Source organism: Diabrotica virgifera, chromosome 7 (genome assembly GCF_917563875.1).
Source record: "Diabrotica virgifera virgifera chromosome 7, PGI_DIABVI_V3a".
Taxonomy (NCBI): Eukaryota; Metazoa; Arthropoda; class Insecta; order Coleoptera; family Chrysomelidae; genus Diabrotica; species Diabrotica virgifera.
The window spans coordinates 112,378,189-112,395,020 of record NC_065449.1 but is presented as its reverse complement, the minus strand read 5'-3'; positions in this window follow the sequence as shown (position 1 = coordinate 112,395,020).

Here is a 16,832-nt window from a genome sequence, read left to right as displayed (position 1 = left end):
GTTTGCCAAATCCTGAAATGTCCATTTTTGCTACTTTTCAGAAGAGGAAATTCAAATTTCCTTGACGTTTATAAAATTACAGGTTTAGAAATATATCATATTTGGTTTTGAGTTTAATTTTCTTTTTTCTTTTATAAATCAAATACATTTCTAAAACTGATTTTATGGACGTCATGGAAATTTGAATTTGCTCTCCTGAAAAGTAGCAAAATGGACATATCAGCTTTTGGCAAACGACCACTGAAATATATATTATTTTTTGTCAAAAACATGCGAAACAATGGATATTAATTAATCTAAAGACTTAAATCTAAAGCTATTTAAATCTTATCAATCTTATGACAATAACATTAATTATTGGTAGATTAGGTAGAACGGATTATTTTACTATTATGTATATTCAATAAAATTATGTTATTAAAATATTATTTCAATTAGAGCTTTAAAACAAAATCTGCACACAATAAAATCTTTATAATTATTTCCAGCGGCCGCTAGAACTCATTAGGCGCTAAAAAGTTGTAGAAGTTTATTTTATAGGTGAACCTCAACATTTGTTAAGCGAAATATTTTGAATTTTATGTTTTTATTAATAGTCTGTGTAGATTACCGGAAAAAAGGCCATTTTAGGGAAAATATATAATCGAATCTTATGATTGTATGCCGTTTGATAATGCCGTTTGAGTCATTTGAGGTTTGCGGACGACATAGTATTATTCAGTACAGATATAAATGAACTGGAGCAAATGATGAAGGAATTAAACCAGCAGTCAAATAAAATAGGTTTCAAAATAAATCTTCAGAAAACAAAAATAATATGTACCTAGGTAATTTACAAACTAATCTTGTTATTGACAACGTCAGTCTTGAAAATGGAGACCACTATATTTATATAAGTATCTTGAACATACCATTAAAATCGGCAAAGAAAACCAAATAGTCGAAATAAAAAGACGCATACAATTGTCTTGGATAACTTTGTCTTAAGCTTTATCTTGAAGAATAAATATATTATACCAATGTGTCTAAAACGTAGAATTTATGACAAATGTATCTTCCTGTAACTACATATGGACTGGAGACCATGGCCTTTACAAAAAAAAACGTTAGAGCAGCTCAGTACAACCCAAAGAGCGATGGAGAGGGCCATGCTAGGGATTAGTTTGAGAGACAGAATTCGAAATATCGACATTCGTGAAAGAACAAAGATTACTGATGTCGCAGAACGTATAGCAAGGCTCAAGTGGCAATGGGTCGGACATGTTGCCCGAGATAATACCGAAAAATGGATACCGAGATTAACAAACTGGAGACCAATAGAGAACAGGCGAGGAGTAGGCAGACCGCAGAAGAGGTGGGCAGATGATATTAAACAAGTCGCGGGCAAGCAGTGGATGAGAATTGCCAAGAGTAGAAATCGATGGACGCAAATGTAAGAGGTATATGTCCAGCAGTGGACGAACACAGGCTGAAGAAGAAGAAAAAGATTCCATTGTTAAACAAATATAACACAGATAACGACTTAATGTCACAAGTCATCATTTAGGACCTTTAGTATATACAAAGAGAATATTACTCCCAAATTGCTAATCAACTATTTTTAAAATTCACAGTTGTTAGTATTTTTTGTTGTTACGTGAAGTAATCACCAAATATTCAAATAACAAACTCAAAATTAAATTTAAATATTCCATAACAAATGTATAGGTTAGTATCCGTAATACCTAAATTGCTCTAATGAGTAATCATAAGTAAGTTACCGATGTATTTGTACTGTATGAGAAAAACACAAACCAATAGGCATTTATCGAGCTTACTGTAAAAATATGTTATGTTATAAAAATGGGACTCTTCTGAAAATTTAGGTTAATCAATGTTAGCAACAAAAACAGTTTTTTAAAATCATTATGAGCTTTGTGCAAACAAAAACCCCTTACGTGATCGAAAAATTTCAAGTAATTTGTTTAAAAAAATTTACAAAAATTACACATTTTACTCTAGTTTAACGCTTTAATTTAAACAATTAGACATATTATAGTAAATTAAACAATAAATATTTTTTATTGAGTTTTTAAGAGGACATAAATATTCAATGGCAATTATATTCACACACAAGATAAATAAATGCACTTTTATATAAATTTATTTTTATTAAATCATTTAACATTGTAATATGTACAATAACTCATATCTTAAGGCTACAACGATATGTTTATTTTGTCGTTTCTGTAATCAATTCAAAAATCGTTCTGAACTTTTCCGAAATCTTACAACCGTGAGCCTCTCACAAAAAAGGTACACACCCGAAAGTTCATTTGGTTGACCCAAATAAATCAATGAAACAGGAGAGGTGGGAAATTGATAAAGCTTCTGAATGCAGTTCCACATCAGAACTCTTATTTTTATGATCGAACAAAGAAGGACAAAAATAAAAGAACTTACCGCTAATACGAGTTATAAACACAAAACTGTACTTACAAGACTGGCTGTTTAACAAGTGTCTGTGTAGGACACCAATGCTACTCTGCCCGTATCATAGTGTCTGCATATTATTTATACCTTAGAGCCAAACTGCTTAGAACAAAATGTTAATATAAACATTTTTAATAGGTACTTCGAGATAGAAATTCACTCTATGTTTATAATATAAAACTCATTATGCGACAGAAGTAATACGTACTTCTAGATCGACTAAACACAGACGAAATTAACTATATATGGGAACTAGAAACTACGGCGTGGTTCAACGAAATATAAACAGTTTACGGGATATCATATCGTGGTACGGTATATTTAATTTAAAATTTTAGTTATGAGTAAAAAATGAAAACGTTATACAGGAAGCCGACTTAACTCGCGATAGCATCTTTGGCCAACACATTCTGGAGCATGCGAGAAATCTTTTCGACTTCCTTGCAAAACCTTCTTCACAAGTGCCTTTTAACTTTGCGGATTTCTTTATTGTACTGCGAGTTTGCTTTTATTCAGGATGATCTCAATACTAGAGTCACAACAAATGCTATTGCACAAATTCACAAAAACTCATTTGTAACCAGCAAAAATACGTGCTTTCATTTTGCGGTCGGCGATACTACTGGTTCTGGAGCAGTACTGCGGCCAGGGTTGGTGACGGTCTGCATACGTCGACAGTGCCGCTATGCTCGACATACAGCTTATAGAAAACCATATGAACCAGTAGTGGCGTCTATGAATCATACCTTAAAAGTAGAAGATGAACTAACTGACCCTATTGAAGCTGGTAATGGTATAAGACAGGGGGATTCCTTGAGTCCTTTATTATTCAACCTGATCATGGATGAAATAATAAAAAAAGTAAGAAAAACGATAACAAATGGGATAAAAACAACTTAAAATAATCTCCTATGCAGACGATGCAATACTAATCTCTCAAACTGAAGATGATTTACAAGTATGTTGCACCAATTTAATATAACCGCCAGAAAGTTTAACATGTTAGGTTAAAAAAAGACAAAATGCGTACTTACAACAGCAAATCCAATAAGATTTAAATTGGAGCTGGAGTGTCAGATAATAAAAGATGGAGTTTAAATATCTAGGATCACAATATCTAGCTTCGGAAAGCTCGAAACAGAAGTGGAAGATCAAGTAAATAAAGCAAAAAGAGCCTCAGGTTGACTAAATGAAACAATATGGAGAAATAAAAACATCGAAAAAGAAGTGAAAGGCAGAATTTACAAAACAGTCATCAGACCAATAATGACATACGCGATAGAAACACGATCTGACACAGAGAAGATAAAAAGATTGCTCAAAACAGCGGAGATGAGAACCCTTCGAAAAATCGATGGTAAGACACTATGGGACAGAGCTAGAAGTACAAATATACGACGGAGATGCCAGGTGGAGAACTGGGTAAGAAACGAGTAGAATGGAATGACCACATAAGCCGAATGACAACAAATATAGTAGTAAGGACAGCGAGAGATGGTTCCCCAATTGGAAGACGGTCAGTCAAAACGATGAAACAACTTACTGAAGGCACATTGAAAAAACAGACAGAGTCATGTCTGTACAGAAAGAAGAAGGAAAAGAAGAAGAAGGTTGTAATTGGGCCTATTAAATAGTCTTCTTAACTCTGCTCAAAGCTTTTATAAATGTTCATTCGACAAAGCTGTATTTTTCTATTGTTTTTAGATCTCTCTGGGCAGCATCGTCATGGCCTTACTTACCATTTTCACCACTAGTCGAGAGACCTGTTTACCTCCGAGGAAGATATACTTGCGAGGATTTCCGAGTCTTAATACCACCAAAGTTAGGATGACCAGATCAAATCGACTAAAATCTTACTAGTAGCAATTATGTTTTTACTTTTTTTTCCGCACATAGATTTCTAATAGCCGCTAAAAACAAGAGTTGTAAAAATTACTAAACCTTAGTAGAGAGACCTTAGGAGTGAAAATTAAACTTACTTAACCGTCCCTAAAGTTTTTGTAGCCGACATTGATTCAAAGTCAAGTTCGAACTTAATATTATATTAATTATCTTTTTAAGACTAATTTTTAACATATATAATGTGTTATTACATCAGTAAAAACAATCATTTAAATTTAATTTAATGTTAATTGGAACTTGAAATAACTTATTTGTAGATTTTGCCTTAATATTAGCATTTTTAGTATAATTATCTATAAAATAAATCACATAGCTCTGTGAATCCACCAGCTCCTTTACTTTAAAATATTATGATTAAACAATTAGCACCTTATGTGTACTGTAATATATATTTTATAATCCGCTGTTACTTAAAATTCTCTTTTAAAATCTTCGTTATTTAATTCGGAACTATTACTAAAATTTATTGGTAATACATTTGACCGGGCATAATGCTGTTTCTATGAGCTGTATGGGTTTAAAGTCTATCAGTAGAGTGCTAACCAGGCTCTAGACTCCCTCCTCCTTTATCCGAGCTTGGGAACCGCAACAGGTCTGTCGAGCTACTCGATCCACCCAACAAAACTGCAGGCGGATACATAATCATTATGGATGATTTTAAAGCCCGTGCTGAAAATGATACAGTTCCGGGAATAAAACAACGATATAATGAAAATATCAGAAATGAAAACGGAGACCTTCTGACAGACCTCTGCAGTATAAATGAAATAAGTATTAACAATACATTTTCCCTCACAATGGATAATACAAATACACTTTTGAAAACACTAGAGGACAAATATCTATGATAGACTATATTTCTCTAATAGAGAGCTACACCCATCTCAAATCTTGGATGTAAGAGCACTAACATCAGCAGAAATAGCAAGCGATCATAAATTGGTATTGTGCAAAATCAGAATGAAAACACATATGTGATAACAAAATAGTAGAATACACTACCAAGATAACAGTCGAAAACTTACAGGACGACTTCACAAGATACCTATTCCAAAAAAGAATAACGGAAAGAAGCAGAAACATGTATGTATATCACAGAAAGTGAAGGAGTCGAAGAAAGCTGGGCAAAGATTAAGTCTAATATACTAGCGTCAGCCAGGGAAGTTCTTTGTGAAAGAAACATTAATAAAAATAAATCGCTCCCAAGGTGAAGAACTCCATGGTTTTGTATAGAAGTAAAGGAGAAATGCAAACAAAAGAAAAAAGCTTACCTAAAATACATGTCAACTAAGACACAAGGGGCAGACACACATACGATACGACAGACACATACGATAATTAGAAGACAATAAGAAACGAAACACATTCACTCGTAAAAAGAATAAAAAAATGATCACTGGGAATGTTTTTCAAAAGAAATGGAACATGACTTTTATGGTCTGCAAAAGGAAATATGTCGCTTTATAGGAGGTCAAAGAACTGAGATAAAGGAACTAATAGAATCAAAACACATAGAAAAGAATACATGAATTGACTATCTAACAAAGATCTATGCAGAGGAACAACAAATGACGCTAGAATCGAAAACACAAGAAATGATTACAAATGAAGATGTTAATATGAGTAGGTACACATGAAGTTATATTGTAGAGCAGCAACCACAGAACAATTAACAACATTAATTAACAAAATCATAAAACACAATAAAATACCGGAAGAATGGAGAACGAGCGAACTAATTCTACTATTCAAAAAAGGAGATAAAAGGCAGCCATCAAAAATACATACTTGTTAAATACTATCCTAAAACTTACAACTAAAATTCTACAAAAACTAATGAATCAGAGGATAATTTTAGCTGATAAACAACAGGGTTTTCGTAATGGTACATTGTGTACAGATGCAATATTCGTCATAAAGCAAATTACTTAGAAATCACTAGAGTATAATAGGGCAGCATTTCTATGTCTGATTGACTTGAAGAAAGTATTTGACAGAGTAAGACTCAAAGATGTAATCCATCTTCTGTATAGAGAAGTCCCCCTAGATACCATAAAAACTATTGAAAACAACTACCAAAACAACAAAATTGAAGTCAAGGACAACTTACAGAACCTATAGACATAGGCGGCGGAATAAGACAGGAAGACTCATTATGTCCCATGCTTTTTAATTTAATCATGAATGAAAACATCAAAAGCGTCAACAAAGGGGATACAGAATGGGAAACAAAGAAGTAAACATACTCTGTCACGCAGACGACGCAATACTAATAGCCCAAGGTGAAGATATCCTGCAAATATTAGTCCACCGATTTAACATAAGAGCAAATGAATTTGATATGACAAATTTCATCTCGGAAAACTAAAACCGTAGTAATCAATAAAGAACCAATCTGGTGTAAAATACAAATAAAACCAAAAGATGTAAAATAGAAGTTGAAGAAAAAATACAGGATCCTTTGTAAAGGGTATATTTAAAAGACCCCAATAAGGGTTACATCACAAAACAAAACGTTTTCGGATTAACAAGTAATTCATCATCAGTGTTAAGCCAATAGCATGCATGCGAGAAGTTGAAGGTGCCAGTATTGAACAAGTAATGGAAATAAGATACCTTGGAATTACGTTGTCAAGCTACGGAAACCTTGAAAAAGAAGTGAGAAATCAAGTACAAAAAGCAAATATACTGGCAAAATATCTTAATAACACTATAATATGTCGAAACCGATATATTAACACTGAGACGAAGTCAAGAATTTATAAAGCCAGTGTAAGACCAATAATGATATATGCATCAAAAACAAGACCCAATACAGCCACAACACAGAGACTACTGGAAACGGCAGAGATGAGAGTACTGAGAAGAATTACAGGAAATACACTGAGAGATCGAAAGAGAAGTGAAGACATTAGAAGACAATGTATAAACGAATGGACACTAAATAGAAAAAAAGGATGTAATAACCACATAAGAAGAATGGGAGAGACACGTGTGGTCAAAACAGCAAGAAATAAATCACCAATCGGTAGAAGAAGTATCGGCCGACGGCGCAAAAGATGGAGTGACATTCTTCCATAGAGATATCAATCCTCCCGTGAACAAGCAGAATTGCTTATAAAGAGTTAGAATAATCGTTTCAAATAGTCGGTTTCAAATGTCATACTCGTTATTTATCTATGAAAATTACCGTTACTCAAACAATATTATTATAAAAATCAACCAAGTTCCACTGCTGCTATATGCTCACTTCTCATTTGTTGAACCATTGAACAACCAAGGTGTTACCATAAATATATTTATATTTATTTGTGAAACAATCGGCAAACACTGGATGCCGGAGGAACAAAGTTTTTAAAGGCAGTCCTGGTACCAATTATTTAATCTTAGCATAGCTATAACGATTTCAATGGACAACAAAAAAATATAGGTAATGTTTTGCCCCAAAAGTTTATTGATTGATTATAGTCCTTTTTACACTGAATCCAAAAATGATAATGAAATGACAATGAAAAAATGTCTTCTCTAAGTCGACCGTTTTAAATAATACTCCCGGTAAATTTAAATAAACGTTTTGAGTTACGTCACGAAGTAGAACTTTATTACATGGCATTTGAAAAAATAATCAAATTTTATTAATGTGTTTCCAATCTACATGGGTCACATTATATTAAATGTAATGTATATTTTTTTTTGTTATAACATAGTAATTTGTAAAGACATTTTTTTCTGAATGGTTGAATTCCAAATATATATGTTAGAAGACCAACAATATCTGTAGTAAATTAGGGGGTTGATGGAACCTTGCTGCCTTTAACGTTAACTGTTATTAAATTCTTTAGTCGTTTTCACATATGTACATATATAATATAGTCGAATAAAACTTTAAATTAGCTAAGACATTTTAAAAATGAATTGAAATAATGTAAACTCCTACTGTTACGATAAATAGTGTTAGAACATTTTTACAGAATTAAATTTTCTGTTAAATTATTAATGACAATTGATGATACTTTGTAATATTAGGAGCTTATTAACAAAATTTTGAATAGTATTAACAAATTTCTTCTTATTTAAGTTGCCAGTGATGTATTTATCTAAATAATTGCACTTACTTTAAAAAATTAATTACCTTGTAGGTAGGTACAGTGCACAGATTCTAAACATGCTGGAGGGTGATGGCGTCTATGCGCAGTATTATAGTCGGTGTATGAGAGATAAAGTATTCGAAATACCTAAATAATTCTTTCCCACACATTGATAGTCCAGAAAGCCACTGCGCATCCGCTAGGAAAAATATTCCGATTCGGATTTTTTGCACAATCTTACTCAAAAAGGACCCCTTTTAACAAATTTGCATGTTGCCAGGACCAAAAGTGGGTCAAAAATTTTTTAAACGTTTTTTTTTGTTTTTTTCCTAAAATTATTTTTTTTTGCATGGAACAAAGTTTTTTTAGGTTTTTTGGATCATTCAAAACAGAAAAGGTCTTTAGTGCCTTTTCTCTAAAGTTGATAGTTTTTGAGATATAAGCGATTAAAAATTGAAAAATTGCGAAATCGGCCATTTTTAACCTTCAAAAACTATGTGAAAATCTTAAAATTTGAATGTTGCCAAGGTAGGTAGAAATTCTTTAAACATCGATTAAATAAATCCAGAAGAGTTTTTTGCAATACATACAGTATTCAAGACTCCTTTGTTTTTTAATTTCTAATCACGCGTGCGCGACACTATTTTCCACCGTTGCATGTGTATACAGTATGGTGCAAATGAAAGAAATAAATTCGTTATTTCGTAAACCGGCGAGTTTAAGGAAAAACCAGAAACAGGTCGATTTTTATTTTTAAGTTATGATATTGTGGCATATATGGTATACTAGTGACGTCATCCGTCTGGGCGTGATGACGTAATCGATGATTTTTTAAAATGAGAATAGGGGTCGTGTGGTAGCTCATTTGAAAAGTTCTTCAATTCTCTGTTCAGTAATGTAAACATTTACATAATTATTTATACAGGGTGTCCACAAAATTTTTATTAAATTAAATTATTTGACAAAAAAAGAAGTAGAAGGACACCCTGTATAAATAATTATATAAATGTTTATATTACTGAATAGAGAATTGAAGAACCTTTCAAATGAGCTAGAACACGACCCCTATTCTCATAAAACAAAATCATTGATTACGTCATCACGCCCAGATGGATGACGTCACTAGTATACCATATATGCCACAATATCATAACTTAAAAATAAAAATCGACCTGTTTCGGGATTTTTCCTTAAAGTCGCCGGTTTACGAAATAACGAATTTATTCCTTTCATTTGCACCATACTGTCTGTGGAAAATAGTGTCGCGCACGCTTGATTAGCAATTAAAAAACAAAGGAGTTTTGAATACTGTATTGCAAAAAGCTCTTCGGGATTTCATCAACCGATGTTTAAAGAATATCTACCTACCTTGGCAACATTCAAATTTTCAGTTTTTCACATAGTTTTTGAGGGTTAAAAATGGCCAATTTCGCGATTTTTCAATTTTTAATCGCTTATATGTCAAAAACTATCAATTTTAGAGAAATGTCACTAAAGACCTTTTCTGTTTGGAATGATCCAAAAAACCTAAAAAAACTTTGTTCCATGCAAAAAAAATAATTTTAGGAAAAAACAAAAAAAAAAACGTTTAAAAAATTTTTGACCCGCTTTTGGTCCTGGCAACATGCAAATTTGTTAAAAGGGGTCCTTTTTGAGTAAGATTGTGCAAAAAATCCGAATCGGAATATTTTTCCTAGAGGATGCGCAGTGGCTTTCTGGAATATGGAATAGTGGAATCTGTGTTTGGAATCTGTGCACTGTATACTGTATATTTGATTGGTTTATGCTGATTGCATCTGTTTCAGTCATTATTATAAAACAAACAATACTTACACTAAATTTTAAGATGCCTTGTAAAACAGGCACGAAACAATTATATACAAACTTTTAATAAGTTAGTAAGAAATCAGTAATATTATCAAATACCGTGAAATCAACAAACTCATAAAAAGAAAAATTAAACAGGCCAAAGAATCCTGGCTCGAGAATTCATGTAAAGAAATAGAAGACCTCCAAAAAAAGCATGACAGTTTCAACCTACACAAGAAACTTAAATATACCTCCGGAATTAGAAAACAGAAAAATGCTCACGTACTTAAATCCGCAGACGGAACAATTTGTGATCACGAACAACAGTGTAAAGAATGGGAGAGACACATCAGTGACCTTTTTGACGATGCTTCTCGAGAGAATGTTCCAAATACTACCTGTGACAACCAATTAGACAGAGGTCCCAGTATACTGAAGTTGGAAGTCATAAAAACAATACAAGCCAAAAACAATAAAGCACCTGGACCAGATCAAATTCCTGTTGAGCTACTTAAACTTTTAGATGAGGAAAACATTACCTACTTGACTACTTTCTTCAACAAAATTTACAACGAAGGAAAAATACCACATGATTGGTTGGAGTCACTGTTTATGACATTACCAAAGAAAAGCAGGCCTTCCAAATGTAGCGATTTTAGACTAATCAGTCTGATGAGTCACACACTCAAGATACTTCTACGTATTATACAAAATCGAGTATTCCTTCTATGCGAAACTAAAATGGGTAATAAGCAATTTGGATTTAGAAATGGTCTAGGAACTAGAGAAGCACTATTTTGTATGCGCGTTCTCTTACAAAAAAGTTGTTAATTCCGAAAGAACGTTTATGTTTGTTTCATCGACTTCGAGAAGGCATTAGACCGAGTACAACACGATACACTTTTCGATTGCCTGCAGGCAGCAGGACTTGACCACTACTATATAAGACTGCTGAAATATTACAACCAAGTAGCCTCTATCCAAATTGGAGACAGTCGTACTGAAAAACTACCGATAAAACGTGGAGTACGACAAGGTTGTATTTTATTACCCACTCTTTTTAATCTGTACTCTGAAGAAATCTTTAGGAAGGCTTTTGGATGACAGACAAGAGGGAGTAATGCTAGGCGGAGAAGTAATCAACAATATCAGATACGCTGACGGTACAGCCATTCTTGCTGAAAATTTACAAGATCTTCAGACACTACTAAATCTAGTCAGTGAAGCAAGTTATCGGAGAGGCCTTAAAATCAACATTTCAAAAACAAAGTGGATGGTAGTTGGAAAGATTAATATAGATCAAGGTCAGCTTTCTCTTGATGGAGAGGAGTTAGAACGGGTGAAGCATTTGAAGTACCTTGGCAGCTGGTTAAATGTAAATTGTGACTCTGATGAAGAGATAATAACTAGGATCGAAATATCACTGAAGGCTTTTATGACCTGGAAACCAGTTTTATGTAACAGAAACCTGTCGATAATTATTCGAAAGAAGGTCCTGAAATGTTATGTGTGGTCTATCCAATTGTATGGTTGTCAGATACGGACGTTAAAAACCACAATGCTAAACAAAATAGAAGCATTCTAATTGTGGTGCTATCGACGAATCCTGAAAATATCGTGGGTTTCGCACACTTCCAATGAAGATGAACCAAATGATGAATTCAGAACGTCTGCTCATAAGCATCATAAAGTGGAGAGAAACAGAATACTTCGGTCATATAATTGGAGAACCTAAATACCATCTGCTTCGACTTATAATACAAGGAAAAGTAGAGGGAAAGAGATGGATTGGTCGAAAGAAACTTTCATGGCTGCGTAATATTAGACAATGGTGTGGCTGCACAGTAGAATAATGATTTCGCGCAGCAGCTGATAGAGAGAGATTTCAGGAAATTGTAAACATGATGACGGCCAACGTCTGAATACAGACACGGTACCTGAAGAAGAAGAAGAAGTAAGAAATCCTCATGATACTAACAATTTGCTCTATACAGGGTGTTTCATTAATAATTGTCCATATAGTAACTGGAGAAACCTTAGTTCAAAATACGAAGATTTAGCCCAAAACACTTAAATAATGTGGTTCCTTACTGAGTTACAGGGTGTTTTATCTAAAAATTTAAAAACTGTTTTTGCTCAGAATTTTAAAACTATTCGACATATCCTTTTCATACTTGGCAGAAAGTGCGACTACTATACACCCTACTAAATTATGGTACACAAACGTTTCTAGCTAGTACCAGAGGCGTACGACAGGGGATAGTGAATGGTTGACCCTTCTCAAATTCTACGCCACTGGAGGAATTACTATTTTAGTGCCATTTTTAGATTCTCCAATACTTTCTACGTAAATAATGTACTCTTCATCGGTAACGATAAAGTCATTAGTTTTCGAGATATTTGAAGTTAAATATGAAACGGCACAGTTATTTTGATTATTTATGATATGATTCATATGATTAAAATTCAAAAATTATTTGTAGCCAGTACTTTAAAACCATTTGGCCTATCCTTATCATACTTGGCAGAAAGTGTACGTACTGTATACCCTACGAAATTAAGATACATAAACGTTTCTAGCTACTACCAGAGGCGTACGACAGGGGATAGTGGCTGGTTGACCCTTCCTAAATTCTACACCACTGATGAAATTGCTATTTTACTGTAATTTTTTGATTTTCCAATACTTTTTACGTAAATAATATACTCTTCATTCATAACGATAAAATGATTAGTTTTCGAGATATTTGAAATTAAAAATGAAGCGAGTCACTACATTAATCAAAATAACCGTGTCGTTTCATTTTTAACTTCAAAGATCTCGAAAACGAATGACTTTATCGTTGCGAATGAAGAGGATATTATTTTCATAGAAAATATTGGAGAATCCAAAAATTAAACTAAAATAGCAATTTCGTCAGTGGCGTAGAATTTGGAAAGGGTCAACCATTCGCTTTCCCCTGTCGTACGCCTCTGGAAACAGCCAGAAACGTTTTTTTAACATAATTTAGTAGTTTGTACAGTACCTATACTTCCTGCCAAGTATGAAAAGGATACGTCGAAGAGTTTTAAAATGCTGAGCAAAAATAGTTTTTAAATTTTTAGATAAAACACCCTGTAACTCAGTAAGGAACCACATTTTATTTAAGTGTTTTAGGTTAAATCTTCGTATTTTGTGCTAATGTTTCTCCAGTTACTATATGGACAATTATTAAGGAAACACCCTGTATATTTTTACATGTCACTCCAATCGAAAAAGATTCGTCGTCATCATCAGGAGCATCACATATCGTTATGAGCCAAAGCCTTCTTCGGAACAATCCTTCATTCACTTCTCTCTCTGGCAACTCTTCTCCATGATCTAACTTCAATAGATTTTAACTCGTTCTCTAAGTTGTCTGGATACCTAAGTTTCGGTCTTCCTGTGGCTCGTTGTCCAATCGGCTCTCTTCGGTCAAAAACTTCGGACTGTTCACGTTCCTCTCGCTTGATTACATTCACTATCCATCTATGTCGTGCTCCCTTAATGAATTTTACAACGTCAGGTTCCGTGAAACTTATATACAACTCAAAGTTGCAACGCCTGCACCACATACCTTGCTCTTTAATTCCCCCATATAATCTTAGGATTTTTCGCTCGAAACGTTTAAGCAGTTCTCAGTTCTTTTGTGCAAGTGACCGCGTTTGCGCTCCATATGTTAGCACTGGTCTTATTAGTGTTTTATCGACGGCCACTTTAATTTTCTGGGTAGTTTTGAGGCCATCTGTCTTCTCAAGCCCTAGTGATACTTATTGGCAAGCACTATTCTTCTTGTGATTTATTAGCAGAAGTTGTTGTGATTTATTCGGTATGTGAAGGTGTCTAGACCTTCCAGTTTTAAACCGACAATTATTATTTTTTGCCATTTGTATTAATGTAGGACTCTAGAATAATATTTTCTTCTAGAGCAAGGTTAACTAAAAGACACGATAGCCCATCACCTTGTCTTAGTCCATTTTTATAATGGAGGGGTTTTGCAAGATTGTTTTGGATTCTGACCATGCTGCTCCTGTGAGTGTAAGGTTAGTTGAATAAGATGAAGCGGTATTTGAAATTTCACCATAGCCAGGAGAATAGGAGAATAGCCATTATGGTGGGTATCGATGCTGAACTCTACGTTCTTTTCAAGGATCTGCCTGATTGTAAAGATTTATTAGGTCGGAAGGCGGATTGATATCCTCCAAAAATTAGTTCAGCGTAAAGGAGCATTTCTTGGTACAATACGTTGGACAGAACTTTATATGATATATTGAGTTGAGTGATGACACTATAGTTACAAAGTATATAAATACAAAAGTTCTTTCTGTTAAAATACTACTTTAGTATTATATGCATAACCCAACATTTTTTGTCTTGCTTTACCACTCGCAATTATTTCCGTCTCTAGAATTTTATTTCTCTTTCCATTCTTTTTGGGCTGCTTATTTACTTACTTCACAGCGTAGTCCATGAGAAGCTCCAGTCTTACCAACTATCTACCTCCAAGCAGATCGGTTTTGAGCTACTTTTCGCAATCTTCTGATTGTCAGTGTATACAAATCTTATTTACCACTGTCGACTCAGAGAAGACAAGGTATTCTTCAATTGGAATTCTTCCATAGATTTTATTAAACTATCGCAATTGTGGAATTCTTCGACCATTCGACCAATTCATCTGTTTCCCTTCACTTTTCCTTGCATTACAAGATGAAGTATATGGTATGTAGGTTATCTAATTATGCCGAAGCATTCTGTTTTTCTCCCCTTTATAATGTTTATGAGCAGTCGGTCGTTCTGAATTCATCATTTTCAGAACATCTTCATTGGAAGTGTGCGAAACCCACGATATTGTTAAGATTAGACGATAACATCACGATTTAAATACTTCTAATTTATTTAGCATTGTGATTCCTAATGTCCATGTCTCACAACTGTATAATAGGATATAATATCATACATAATATTCCATGACTTTCTTGCGAATATACCATAATACAATTTAGTACTACTACTTAATAAACTTTGATTTTTGATGCTCTACTCATAATCTGACTTTAAAATATTTTATTTAGGTATTGCTAAAAACACCTATCTCCAGGTGTTATTCTTGCCTTTATTTTTTTCTTTTATTGATGTGGTCTGGCATACCTGTACATCCAACTGTTTTGAACTGGGGCAGTATTCGAGCTCAAAACGTTGATCGTGAAATTTCTGTATGGCTCTTGTCCCTATTTTTTATTACGACACGTAGTTTTCAAGAGACGCATTTGTATGTATTAACGTTTATCTTCAGCCGAATATTACCATGGGCTCTATTAATAGCAGTATTAACTCAGTTGGATTATCTGACTATGGATTTGCACTCAATCAAAAACAAATCGGGCTACTGGACTCTGCCAAAGCCATTTTTTTTACTGAAAAATGCCAATTTTCAGAAGAAAAACTTATTTTAAGGTAGTTATAGTCCCTTCTACAGCGGCCATATTACCAACATAAAGAAGATATTAAAATACTTTGGTAAATAAGGTTCCACCTGTGTTACTGTGTAAAAATGTCTTATCATTCTCCAGTGTGAGGTGAGATACAGAGAAATAATTTTTTCTCGTTTCACTTAAATCCTATTTCGGAAGCATCCAACCAACATCCTTTTACATACTCTCAAAACATTTTTAGTGTCCAAACTTTAAGCAACGCTTCTACAAGTCTTCCTCTTTTGACTTTCTCATATGCCATTCAGTAATCTATATAATGACAATTTTAACATGCATAGCTTCTATCGTTAGGATTTTATTTATAACTAAGACATCCTTTCCTGCCGAATGGTGTATTTTCCCGAATGATTTCATGCATCTTAATGCTATCTAACATATCCTCTTCTTATTGGGTGCTTTCTCTTTTAGTACAGGTTAGCGACTACACTGCCAAATCTGTCCAACGTGGCTCTAAACAAAGACGTTGAATCAAAGCCGGTCCAGTCTCTGATATTTTTAAGCCATGAAATCTGGCGCCCACCGGGACCACATTTCACTTCGATCTTCACCTGGATGATCAGTTGCGCGAGGCGGTACTTTTCGTTTCTCATTATGTGTCCTAGGTAGCTAACTTTTCTAACTTCGATGATCTTTAGTAGATGCCTATCTGTACCTATTCTCCTTGTTGGTGGTGTGGGTTGTCCAAAGTATTTTCAAGAACTTTTCAAGCCCGAGTTCAACAATATCCTCTAATAATCAATAAGCTCTCTATAAAAATTATTATATTATTTGTCAATTTAATGACGAATGTTTTGGAAGAAATTTTGATTCTTTAGTAAATCATAAATTCAATCAACAATAGAAAGTTATATTGGAAAGAAAATTGACAGTTTTCGATACAGTACAGTTTTAAAGAGCTAATATTTTTAAATTCATCACTGGTACTCACCGAGGTTATAGAATGACACTGCCATTACAAAGAGCATAATGTATAAATTTAATTCCATTTTGATGTTTCCTAGATAAATTTTAGTGATTAATTCATTAAATCGAATAGACTTATGTACCAAA